Here is a 13,866-nt window from a genome sequence, read left to right as displayed (position 1 = left end):
CACCGGTCAACTTCCTATTTGCGCTCATCACGAAGCTGCTGCTGCAGCTGAGAACACGTCGCAGAAAAATAAAAAAGACTGGATGAAATACTCATCAGAAATACTTAGATTAGACAGATGAGAGCCACTGCTGAACAAGTCGTTCCTCTAAAGCAGGAAATCATTCCCACAGTTCTGTCGATTACATCCAATACTAATATGGTCTATAAATTTAATTTTATTTATTTAGCACATTTATGCATCCAAAGCCTCCAACATGTTTTACACAAACCAACCAGTATGTGTTGTATCTTGTGCAGGAACCCTCTGACAATCCTCCATGTCATAATCAATGTGCTTCATAGCAGATAATGAAACTGGTGCTGCGTGGAAGTCCAGGGTTTGGTGCAGTTTCATTCTATGCAGATGAGGATCAAGTGAAACGCTGATCTAGATTTGGTTCGGAGCACATCTGTGTTAAATTGACTCTTGTGAGCCAACTCGTCCCGCAGTGTTCGCCTGTGTTGGGAGAAAACGCTCAAGTTATGGCTCTGGAAAGAAGAGAGACGCTGAAAAATGAGCTAAAGATCTAAAAAACAGGCTTTCAGATTTTAACTTTCGCAATTACTGCCGTTATCTAGTCTGCTCGGGATGAAAAGTACGACGGGCTGTGGTGAAGATATGAGAATACATGTGCTCAGCTGTTATCTTATTATCAAAACTAACGTGCATTCAGGAGGTGTGTTTCCACTACACCTATAATTGCGCAAAAATTAAATATTGCAATAACAAATTGTGAATGGATACAGCTACATTTTGAAAAAGTGTTAAATATCGCTAAACCGTTTTTACGCTCTTCTGAGGTGTTTATTTCAGACGTTTTGATATAGAAGTATATTGCAAATGTATAATGGAAACACTTTTTTTCGCATTTACGTGTTCCCGGACATGACGTGGGGGTTCATGGCCGGTTCATTTCCGGTAAAGAAAGCGCGATGTGGAACAAACAACGGCAAATTTTAGAGTTTTAGAAAAGGAAATGAGGGAGAAAGCTTCGAAAAGCCGTAGCAAATTGTCCGCAGCAAGTAGAAAACACCAAAATAACTTGCGGCTACCTTGCATGAGCCACAATTTTCATAAAATATTGCGAGAGTAACGAGATTTTACTTGAGGCTAATGTGCTAAACACTGGTCACTGGAAACCATAGACTGTATATAAAGAGATAGACGGAGCCTCTGTAACGTCTCCCGTAGGTTTCTGAAGAGCTGAATTGAAGCTCGGTGGGCGGTTCCTGCCATCGCCATCTTGGCAGCGTCATGCGCATCATGCGGTAAAAGCTAACTGAGCTAACCCGGAGATAACAGGCGCTAACCAGCTAACGGAGGTAAGCGGGCTAAAGCTAAATCACGTTGTTAACCGCCTAAAAACCGCGGTTGTTCTACATTCTTCTTACTTGAAGCTGGAGATTGGTACTTGTCAATCAAAAGGACACACCCCCAAATATGCCGAACTTCGAGATTAAATTACTTTTAAACGGGCGAGTTAAAAATAAAAATAATTTGTTGTCATGAAGGTAAACCTGACCTATTAAACCTAAAATGGATTTTTGAACCAGGCTGTAAGTAAACATGTTTATTTCTGCCGTGAAGTTGGTCTTTTTAACATGGGAGTCTATGGGGATTTGATGTGTTTTGGAGGCCCTAGTGGATGAAGGGGGAACTGCAGTTTTATGCACTTCCGCATACGCTGGAGGTTGCCGCTTGCTGGAAACACACGCAAATCGCAATTGTTGTTTGTTGAAACATAGACAAAATCGCTTTTATTTTCATGAAAACGCAGCTACTGTCTCACGGTGCTGAGGAAAGTTAAAACAGCGAAGGACCCGAAGGTCCCTGACTGCCTCCATCTGGGAGACCGTCTTGTGGCATCGGTTCTGCCTGATATCACGACGGACACTTTGCAGGCTAAAGTTGTGTTCGGGCAGAATAAATAACACATCACAACTTTAATTTGTTCCTTCCGGTCAAACCCCGACAGTGAAGGAATACTCCATTATTAGACTTTTGCCTGAATAAATGCTGAAAGACGAGCAGTCTTGACTTATTCATCAACCCTCAGAGTCCACAAAGGGGATCCGTCTCCACCAATTCAGATGAGCGATAACTAACAGAAGCTTTTATGCAGCATCTTCCCCGAACTAAGCAATGATTCTTGTGAACTTGGGAAAAACAAACACATACTCTCCCTTCTGTCTCCCTCCAGCACACATCCACAGAGCCTCTCATGCTCAAGCCCCGAGAGGGCTCTAAAGCCTCACCAAAGAAGATTTAATTAGTTTTTAAAGTAAATGGGTGAGCAAAGGAGGCGGCATTATCTTTATGCTGAACGGGAGCAGTTGTGTGTTCCCATGGAGCGAACGTCTCTGGTGACTTTCACTGAAACGCCACAGTCTGGATGTGCAACATGAACAACGGGGAAAATGCAGCATGTTATAATGACTCCTCTCCTGTCTGTGCTCAGCATTTCACTCCAGTGGAGAGCAGAAAGCCTCACTGGTTGGACATGTAGTCCATGACATGAAGAAAACACATACATTAAGTTATTTTTGTACTTTTTTTTCCCAATAGTTGTTGTGAAACTCATGATGGACTACTCTGTTAAACATGCTTGATGTGAAATTTTCAGCATGACATCTGAGGTTATGGAGGACTAAGACATACTAAAGACACGAGGGTTTTAAGGTAGATGTGTAGCAACAGTAAAAACAGTTTGGGGTTTTTTTTTATTTTTATTTTAAAGTTCTTTTAATACTGAGTAATTCTTCTGTTTTTCTTTGGGACACTTCAGATAAAAATACCATAAAAATAAAAGAAAATGATGAGGTATTGAAACATGTGCTGGTTCTTTAACTTTTACACATTTCACTACTGCAGTATTTCTCAGTTCCAGTCCTCTGGACCCCCTAATTCTGCATGTTTAAGACATGTTCTTCCTCCAAAGATTTCCTCATCAAGTTCTTTACAGCCTGTTAACGAGCCCTTTATTTCATTCAGATCTGTTAAGGTTGCCCATAAAACGGCCTGAGGAGCAGAATTGAGAAACACTGCACAATTGAAATCATCCACTCACCTGTTACAGCATCGCTCACACAAGCAAACACAAAACTTCCGATGCAACTGTCTGTAGTGTATCAGAAACAGATCAAGTGTTCCTCCAAAAAGCCGATGACGCCCAGGCTACACTGATGTAGCGAGATGTTGGTTTAATGCTAATGGACTGAACGCTAGCGTGACCCAAACAAGCCATGTCTTCACATACAAAGGCCAGAAGCGGTACGGTATTAATCATATCAACAGTTTTACTAAACCAGCGGATGTCTGAGTTCACATGCTTTCAGTCAGGAATCAGGAGGGTTTTACAGGAACAAGGCGAGTGGAGCAAAGCCTGGATCCAGGCCTCGACTAAGGCTAAATATTCACCATCGAAAGCAGAGATGCCCGAGTTCAGTCGTTGAGATCTACCATCCTGCAACCTTTAGATGCAACTCTTGTCCAACACACCTGAATCAAAAGGATGTCTCTTTATCAGGCCTCTGCAGAGATAGACGGCATGCAGAAGAGGGAATTCAGCAACAGCTGTGCTCATATTTATTCATACCCTTTCATTAAAGAAGGAAAAAAAAAAACAGCTGCCTGTAAAATAAGCTGAAATTGACTAAAGTAATAATAAATAAAGATTTTATGAAAATCATTTCATTATTTGAACTGTATTTGAATCAGGTGTGTTGGAGGAGGGTCGCATCTAAAAGTAGCAGGAAGGAAGACCTCGAGGACCAGACACGGACACATACGGACACGCCTGACGTAAAGCAACTCAACCTGGAGATATTTCAGCACTGGGTTCACGGACTGGGACTATGTGACACAATCCATGCTGTATGTAACACACATGGTGTTTATAATGGATGCTCTGTGGTTGAGACGCAGTGACAATGTAACCTTGTGTCATTTAGACGGTGAAAACGTGTTAATTTGATGTCAGAAGTTCGATCATGATCTCCATCAGATAACCTGCCGTACTGATGATAACCAGCAGACCTTTCCATACGTATGGTTTATAAGCATCGTCACTGAGGCCCAGGTTAAACAGAACCAGCTGATTTCACCATCTGTACTGGTGTGTGTGTTTATATTACTCATGTTGCTGTCATAACAGTCAACTACATGTCAACAGAGCTCAAATGAAAGTGGGAAGAAAAGCTACAAGAGCAGGTTTAATTGATGTGATTTTATTTGTGTCTTTGAAGCGTCACAACGGCGACACATTGACCTTCTTTTACTCCACGGAAAACCATCCACAAGCATTTGGTAAAAGAGAAAGCAGGAAAAAAATCCAAAAAACAAGCAGAAATTCTATTTTCTTAAGCAACAGAAGCCTCAAACTTCACAAAATGAATTTAAATTCAGCAACGATTTCGCCTTTTCTGCCTGAAACAGCAGTCAAGGCTTGTCCCGTGGGTGTGTGATGTTTGCACGTGTGTTTGAAAGCTCTTAAAATATGTAGGTGGTTTTAAAGGTCTGATCGGTGTTTTCATTCCGTTTTCAGCAGGCCGGAGTTAGAAGAGCGGAGAGTGAGATTGTTATTGCTGCTGACTGCGGCCCACGCCACACTCTTCACTCCAGCAGAAACACAAAAACACTCCACACACACTTCATTACTCAGGCAGAGTTTTAGCCCTTTCATACACTGAATGGCGTAAACATGGCCGCACCAGCAGAAATCCAAGTCATTTTTAGCGATTGACACGAGCAAACAGAAGACACTGAAGCTGGCTGCCGGGGTACTCCAGCTCTAAACACATGCATCAGCCACGAGCAACATCAACACACACTCTACACACTGCATGCATTAAATGTGCAGAAAAAACTGCACACTAATGTTTTTTTCATACTGCAAAAACAGTGTTTAGCATTCAGTGTCAGAGTTGGAATACAAATATATTATGTCAGTTGTTGTTTCCTTTAACTGGACTTTAATCTGCAAAGGCAGGGAGAGTGGCATCGTTTCTGCAGCACTCTGCAGAGGCTGGAAAAATGCATGACATGTGGTCGACTTAGACAAGCGTTGACTTTATGCTCGTTCTAAATTGCATCAGATATGATTTCACTCTAGAAAACTATGGCTGGTAGGAATAACTGAATAAAAACACAACTTTCCATCTTTGTCGATTTAAGATAGAATAAACAAATGTATTGAGTCATATTTCATCACCCAGTATATCCAGAATAATGATGTGTACATTATTACATTATTGGCAAATCATGCCTTCAGTCCACAGTGGAAATACTGCAATTAGGTTGGGAATTTACCCAGCAGTTGACTTAATAGTTGTCTATTTATCACAAAGAAAACTTCATTAAATCCATATTTTATGTACACACAGTATTGTGTGATGTGGGGAATCTAAAGCTGAAAAATGCCAAAAATAAAAGACAATCAATATGTCGAATGAGTATTAGAAACTGTGTTTATGAATCATATTACTGGGTAATATGAGAATATTTGGCACAAAAATATAAGATTAAGAATAAAAAAGATAAAGTAAGAAAAGTACAGCTTTAAAAATGTCCAAAACTCAAAAGGATTATACTTAGCGCCAACTTTACAAGATACTAGTAGCAGGTTCTTTGTGTCATTGATTGATGAAGGTATTGGGAAGATTCCTCAGAGATTTTGCTCCATATTGACATGAAGCTTCAAACACAGGGCTGCCAAGTCTGCTTGTTATTAGAATCTTTGGGCTTGGTTTAATTTTTGTAAATTAGTCTCAGGTTGCAGGTTTTTTGGCTTGTTTTCGAAAGTCTCACTGCTTATTTTGTCTTTAGCTATCAATATTTTCTTTATAAAGCCCCCCTCACTATTTGTTTGTGGAAAAGGAGACGTGAATGCAGCTCTCCTTATATTATAGAAACTTAAGAGCGACTGAGTGACAAAGAAACTAGGACAGTAGGATATCTATCTATCTATCTATCTATCTATCTATCGATATCTATCTATCTATATATATACATATATATATATATACATATATATATATATATATATATATATATATATATATATATATATGTCTATCTATCTATCTATCTATCTATCTGTCTATATATCTCTATCTATCTATCTATCTATATATCTCTATCTATCTATCTATCTATATATCTCTATCTATCTATCTATCTATCTATCTATCTATCTATCTATCTATCTATATATATATATATATATATATATATATATATATATATATATATATATAATTTTCTTGCTCTCTGAGGGGCTGGAATATAATTTTCTCGCTCTCTGAGGGGCTGGATTATTTCTTTTGGGCTTGCTTTCATCAAGCTGGTTGCTAGTTTTCCTCGCAAGATCTGGCAACCCTGATCAGACGGTTGCTGCACATCCATGATGAGAATCTCCCGTTCCACCACATTCCAAAGCTGCTATTCTGGTTTGAGATCTGGTGAGTGTGGAGGCCGTTGGAGTACAGTTGGGGAGGATTTGGGCTTTGGGACGTGGCTGGAACAATGCTGAGTGGAAACTAAGGAGTTATATCACATCATTCCACCATCACCACCAGCCTGAAGTGTTGATACAAGGCAGGATGGATCCATGTGTTCGTGTTGTTTCCACTAAATTCTGATCAACCATCTGAATGTTGCAGCTGAACTTCAGACTCATCAGACCAGCAACAGTTTTCCATCTCCTGTTGCCAACTTTTGGTGAGTCTGTGTGACTTGAAGCCGGTCCGGTCTTCTGCTGGTGTAGCCAATCAACATGTTGGTTGTATTCTCTTGGAACCAGTGGCTATTTGAGCTACCGTCACCTTTTATTCATCTCTAACCAGTCTGTCCATTCTCCTCAGTCATCAATAAGGCATTTTCATCCAGACAACTGCTGCTCACTGGATATTTTTTCCTGTTTCAGACCATTCTCTGTAAACCCCCAGTGATGAAAATCTCAGTAGATTCCAGCAATTTCTGAAATATTCAGAGCAGGCCATCTGGCACAAACAGCCATGCCATGTTCAAAGTCACTTAAATCCTCTTTCTTCCTCATTCTGATGCTCAGTTTGAACTTCAGCAAGTCAAGTGACTCTACTGACTTGCTGCCATGTGATTGGCTGATTGGACGTGTGTGAAAACAAGCAACAGAACAGGTGGACCCAACATGGTAGCTGACGATTGTAGTTTACTGTTGCAGTTGTGCAATTTCTGGTGCTGCAGAATTCTTAAACAACTAATAACAAAAACGTGAAAAGCATAAAAAGATGGTTGTAGTTGTGAGGTTACAAACACCAGTTCAGCACCAATACAGAAAGACTTTACTCTGTCTGAGAAAGCAGCAGTCTTTGGCACTTAAAAGGCATTACATGATTATCTTTGTGTGTACGAGCCTCACTGTGCAGTGTTGACGCCAAGTCCTATTGTAATCTATTGGTCTAATCTGACCCCTGGCCAGCCACACTACTGAGGTCAAAGGTCATTTCAAATGACGACAGCTCTGGGTCTGGGAAGCACACAGATGTGGATGCTGCCTAGATGGTGATCTAGCTGCTTTTAATTGCTTGAGAAACACAAGCTGATGCACACATTACAGACATGTAATTATATCCAAGTCGCTCAAGGCAGATCACACTTTAAAGCTGCCCTTTAATCAGCACATAGAGCAACAAACTGAACCGGGGGGAAAAAAGAGGAACAAAAACATGATTACAGCCGAGGATAATCCCATTCTATGAGAGCTGGTGGCTGATGCATGCAATCCTATAGCTGACTCATGTACGCGCATACACAAGCAGTTTAAGTGTGACCTGTAATTGGTGTTTTTCCTAGAAAGTGGCCGAGCTAACTGGTGTAACTACAGAACGTTAAAGTAGCAGGTGGCAAACTCCCTTCCTGAACCGTTGACATTTATAAAAGTTTTTCCTTTTGCATGCAGATGGTGACATAATGCATGTAGAGTGGGGGGGGGGGGGGGGGGGGGGGCATGGTAAAAGTATCGCACTCTGGTATTTAGTTTGTCTTTGAGATGTTTTGATGCAACAGGTTAGCAATAGATAAAAAAAAATAAAGTGTTTTATGTTGCAACAAAAATAAGATCTGTTTTTTAATAGGTATTTTAGTTTGAATATAGAATATGAATATTTAAATCAGCTCTCACTTAAATCTATGCACGTCTGCTGATGTAACTGTAGGGATCAACACAAGCTGGTGGCTGTGTCGGAGACATAAACCATATGCATGCATCTTCCAGCAGGTTGGGACAACAGACCTGGCAGGTCAGTCATTTTCCATCCCAAAAAGAACAAAGAAAAATCAAATCACAGTTACTTGTAAGGCAAAGATTCAATGATTAGATTCGATCTGTTAATTGTTGAAGAGAATCAAAAAAGCTGGTTCTGTGCTTGGAGTAACTCTGGAGCCGCTGGAGCTGATTGTCCAAAGAAGAATGCTGCACAAGCTGATGAAGATGATGGAGGATTCTTCACACCCTCTCCACAACACAGTGATGAAACAACAAAGTGTGTTCAGTGAGAGGCTTCTTCCGGTCCGATGTTAGACTGAAAGATACAGAAGATCATTCCTGCCAGCAGCCATCAGCCTCCAGAACAAGACCTCCTCTAATTAATTATTATCTACTACAATATAAAATTAACCTTTGGGGATTAATAAAGTATTTTTCAATTCATTTTTCATTCATGATCAGTTTTGTTAAACTTATAGAAGACATAGTGAAATCACTGACATGGCTTCATGTCAGACTCATGATACCTTCAGGCTCTGAACTGTTTGGGGTATAAAAAAAACCCCAAAACAGCCAAGACAAATTAGCATCTTATACAAGCAGCAGGTTTTCGATGTGACTGCAGACAAACAAAGCAAATCTTCATATTTTATTCATAAAGCTCTGATTGGTTGAAGTTTGCACGTGGCAGTGATTGATAGATGCTTCTAACACTTTTCTGTCGCTAAACTCTGAAAGGTAAGCTGCAACAGAGGCAACTGCAATCAGAGCACAAGAATAACTTCTATGGAAATGATATAATTGCATAAAATTATGATTCATGAATAACATTTTAATCCGTACTTGTGAGAGGTGGAAGAGTGAAGGGTTTTACTGAGTCGCCAGACAATTTGAATTTCCTTCCTTCCTCTTCCTTTCCTTCTTTCTATCTATCTGCATTGTTAAAATGAGAGTTTAATAACACTGCACCCGGTAACGTCACCTGGTATATATTAGCATATGTGCTAGAATAACCATTTTATCACCATTTTCATGTTTCTTCGGTTCTGCAGCTGGACTTTGCAGCATCTTACTGCTTTCCTGAAGATGTTCCTCTGAAACATCTACAGGAACTCTTTTTAGCAACAGCCATATGTGTGTGTGTCTCTGTGTGTGTGTGCGGGACGTAGAGCAAAACATGCAGAGAGAGAGGGAGTCACCGTCTGTCCTTTGACCTGGAAATGATCTGGACCCTGAGGACTGCCATCTTTTGGAGCGGCCAATGGATATTGTCAAACATGAAAACATGAACACATGACAGGGATATAAACCCATCCACATCCACACACATCCACACACTAAATACTCAGATTTTTTAAAATAAATATGGACATAAAGGTTATTTCTAGTGAAAGTCCAACTACTCATCACATGTGCAAGAACAAGGTTGGGTCCACAGCTGCTCATATGGAGTTTGCAGAATCTGATGCTGGAAAATCAACAACCTGACTGACGCTCTGACAGCCGTCACCGCAGACGGATAGTTCCTCCAATTTAAAAACACAAAACTAACACTGACAAGCTGCAAAGCAACTGTTCCTTCCAGATTACAGGCTTCATCTAGCACTCGTAGTCCAGGTATAAAACACTGTATTTATCCCTCGTCTATGGAGCTCGCAGGAACAGTGATAAGCACAATAACACAAACTAAACAAGGTATAGCGACTGATTTGACATCTATGACTAAACAAGGGAAATGAGTGTCTTTGCAGGTAGCCTGGGGTTACCGTAGGCACAAGCCCGCAGTCTCCATCCCCAGACGAAGTGCTGGGAACAGACGAGTTGACACATGTAATATATATTGTCACACCTTTGAATACGATGGCACAAATCCCTGTATGGCTCATGGGTGATGTGACATTTTTAGTAAAAAAAATAAGTAGGGCAAGATGAGAAAAAAAAAAAAAAAAAAGGTGTGAAAAGGAAAAGTTTCTCCTTCTGAGGAGGTATAAACAAACACAAAACAAACTTAAGCATCAACAGAAAATGACCTAATGCATTCAGAAAAGAGCCTTCCAGCTCCTTTCGACCCCATCTGCTCGTTCTTCCGCTGATTACAGCAGATTACTTTCATCTCATACCATCACTTTTCTACTATGAACGCTTAAAATCATGGTTCAATTTGCTGGGAAGGGCTGTGATGCAAACTGGCAGGACTTTTATCTGAACGGATGCTATAAATAACTAACTGGAAGGACAAAGAAGGAGCGATAGTGAGACGATGAAGAAGAGGGATGGGAGTTAAAATAGATCAGTTAGGAGCTGTATTAATAAGTGGTTAGCTGAAACCAATTCAGGATGGACTGTTCATGCAGCCAAACAGAGGACTGGACAACATATTAATGAAAAAGGCAAAAAACACACACATGCTCTGAAGGCCGGTGCCTCTTATGCACACAAGCAAAGCTGATGTGAGTTCCTGCTTAAGCAGCTTCATCGAGTTGCCCAGCGTGATGAAATCAAGAAAATCCACAGAAATTATTATGTTTTATAAGTATTTAGAGTAAATTTGGAGTAAAGATATAAATAATTCAGAGTATACTACAAGGTTAAAAGCTGTTAGGAGAAGAGAGGAGGACTCTAAAGAAGCTTAAGAGCTTCATAAAGAAGAAAAGATGTCCAAACAAAAAAATAACATCGAGTTGATGAAATGTTAAAGAGATGAAGGAATGATGCTTGTGGAGAATTTATCAGCGAAGCATTCACATCTTCCAACACTATAAACCCCAAACAAACGTTTTGTCGAGCGCTTTGATGCGTAATTCATACAACAGAGATGTTTATTACACAAACGCTTCCCATAATCACAGCAACCACACTAAGCTGGACTCCTTTGGAGAACGTTGGACAGGAAGAAGCTTCTGTAATTACAATTTATAAGATTACAATTGTTTTTTTTTTCTCAACATCCTGATCTTTGTTTATCTTCTTTTACTCCCCCCTCCTTCTTGTTCCTGTTCATATGCTGATGATGCAAGTTTATACGTTACTGGACTGGGGGGGCTCTGCATTAATCCATAGGCCTCAGTCCTGTGCAGGATTACAATGTACAGGCTTAAAATGAGGAAGAAGAGCGAAGCTATCGCTGGTACGATTAGTGCTGGTAAGACCGAAGTCATGCGTAGATGAGGGTGACCACAAAGAGTTAAGCTCGACAGGACTTACTGGTGATTATGCAGAGCCTTGAAATAGGGCTCGGTTCTATTTGTGTTTGTGTGCGGGTCTACAGAAGCTCTGACCCAACATCTTCCCAACAAACACACACTGTAACACACACAGCAATCAGTATGCATAGACAATCACAGGCCTGAACCCCTCAGCGATCTTATCTTCATCTGTGAGGACAGATAATCCACAAAGGTCCTTCAACAAATAAATATGTCCTATCCCTGGCACTTGTGTCCCAGCACATACCGCTGAGTTTTATCTCTTTTAAAGGACCGTTTTTATCAGTTGCCATGTCTGAAAGTGGAAGAACAATCTATGCTCAAGTCAAGGTGGATAAAATCACGTCGTTTTTACACCCGGATGTCCAACGTTTCTGTTGCTAATGGCAACATTTATGCAACTTCATATTCTGCAATTCAGTACAGTTTAAAGAACATGAAAAAAAAACAGCAATCACATGAATGTACTGTTAAAAGCTGGCATTTTCTGACTTATCTTAAAGAGTATTGAATTGATTTACGCATGACTACATGATGAGGGTGAGAGCCTATGAGGACATGAGGGATCTGAGCATTGTAGTATAAAATCTCCAGACTGAGTTAATTCTTCGTGATTATGTTTCATTAACAGTGTGTTCCTTTCTCATAACCGATCAGTCTTTCAGATTGCATCACAGCGATTTGCCTAAACATTAAACATGACAAATCTAAACTGAAAAGTGGAGGAAATAAAACCACCATCAACTGGGAGAGAGTGGGTCTTCACCACTGCAAGTACAGGAATTTCACAATAATTTGTTGAATATATACAACCCAAATTGGGAGCTTAAAAGAGAAAGCTAAGCAGATTGGTATAAACCGTTATGCATGTTAAGTTATTAGCCTCACATCTATTTTATTTCATGTTCTGTGGACAGCTATCGTTAATACAGTCTCATTGAAATGTGCAGCGCTACAGGGCTCATTTAAACTCGCTTAACAAATGAAGCGGGAGTTCATGAAAATACGGAGGATATAGAGTTCCATGACATCTATAATTCTTGCAGAATTAATTTCCTGTAACTAGTGTAATGAATGTAGACACAGGGGTTGTGTGTGACTGTGTGTACCAGCGGTGGCTGGTGATGAAAGGTTTTGGAGGGGGTGCAGTTAGGGCTGGGCGATATGACCAAGGTCTCACATCCCGATATAGCTCATTTTATATTCCCATAACGATACACATAACTATATAAAACTGTTTGTGTAATGTTGTGTCAGTCATCAGTTATGTGTCAGATGTTGCTAGGCAACGGCAGCAGTGATCTTCCATCTGGGGGAACTATGGCCGTATGGAGTTTCACAGGTAAAAGCCTGTTGCAGCGTTTGTCTGGAGTTGATTATGAGCTTTCGCCTCCACCTGACACTGCTTTTGCTCCTTTTACTCGTTGCCTCTATTCTTTATTCTGTATTCTTTATCCGGATTCCTGTTCAGGTGATAAAATGAGTTAGTTGTGTCGGAGTCCGTTGTTGGGACTGTGAGCTAGTCTGTTGTCGGTTCCACGTCAGTCTTTTTATATCCACACTACATCCATGCGACGGAAATTTCACCTCTTTTATGAACAAGCTCATCGGTTTTGGTGGGCTGGTCATCTTTTAGTGAATTATCCTGCTCTGAAACACGTCTGCTACCGTCTTCCTCCATGTTTGTTTATGTATTGCAGCGTGCCATAAAGCGCATCTTGACGTAAAATACTCCAGTAAAGCAGATAATCGTGGCGTAAACGATAGAGCCTCATATGAAACGATAAACATTTTCTATAGTCCAAATGTTATATATCGTTATATCGCCCAGCCCTAGATGCAGTTATTTTCCTTTGTTTTGTTTTGCTTGTGTATAAAGCTGGGGTCAAAGCTCCTTTAATCTTTCAGAGAACGCCATGTGAAAGCATTTTCTTTTAAAGAAATGACTGAATATTCTCAGAAGTTGTCATCTTCTGCAGAGGTTTGTCTACTTGCATCGATCTGTCCCTCTTCCTCTGCTTTGCGCTGTTACATTTGCGTTTCCTGCAGTTGAACATCGGAGGTGTGATTTTGAATAACAGCTGTATTATTAACATCACTTACAATAGATAAGCGAAGTTAACGTTGATTGGCCAGGGGCGCAGTGAGCTGCGTCCCAGGGAGGATATGGACAAAGCCAATGAGAGAACAAGTCACGTGTTTGGCGTTTTATTTCTCACACCCATTTGTCTGGCGCCCTTCACCTATAAAAGGTATTTATTTATACAGAAAGCAAATTAACAAATCTACCCAGTTCTCAATAAATCTTAGCAGATTACAAACCAGACGCAACATTGGTCAAATTATATGAAAGCAATTTGAATTTCATAAAAATTT

The 13,866-nt window shown here is 40.3% G+C and overlaps 1 protein-coding gene across 1 annotated transcript in view; it reads right to left on the bottom strand.

Moving 5' to 3' along the window:
- itfg1 (integrin alpha FG-GAP repeat containing 1) overlaps positions 1–13,866 on the bottom strand; it is a 199,768-nt gene that overhangs the window by 107,050 nt on the left and 78,852 nt on the right. The window lies entirely within an intron of this gene.

The sequence above is a fragment of the Telmatherina bonti genome (genome assembly GCF_933228915.1).
Source record: "Telmatherina bonti genome assembly, chromosome: 1".
Lineage (NCBI taxonomy): Eukaryota > Metazoa > Chordata > Actinopteri > Atheriniformes > Telmatherinidae > Telmatherina > Telmatherina bonti.
Note: the sequence above shows the minus strand (reverse complement) of the source record. Positions and strands in the feature narration are given on the sequence as shown.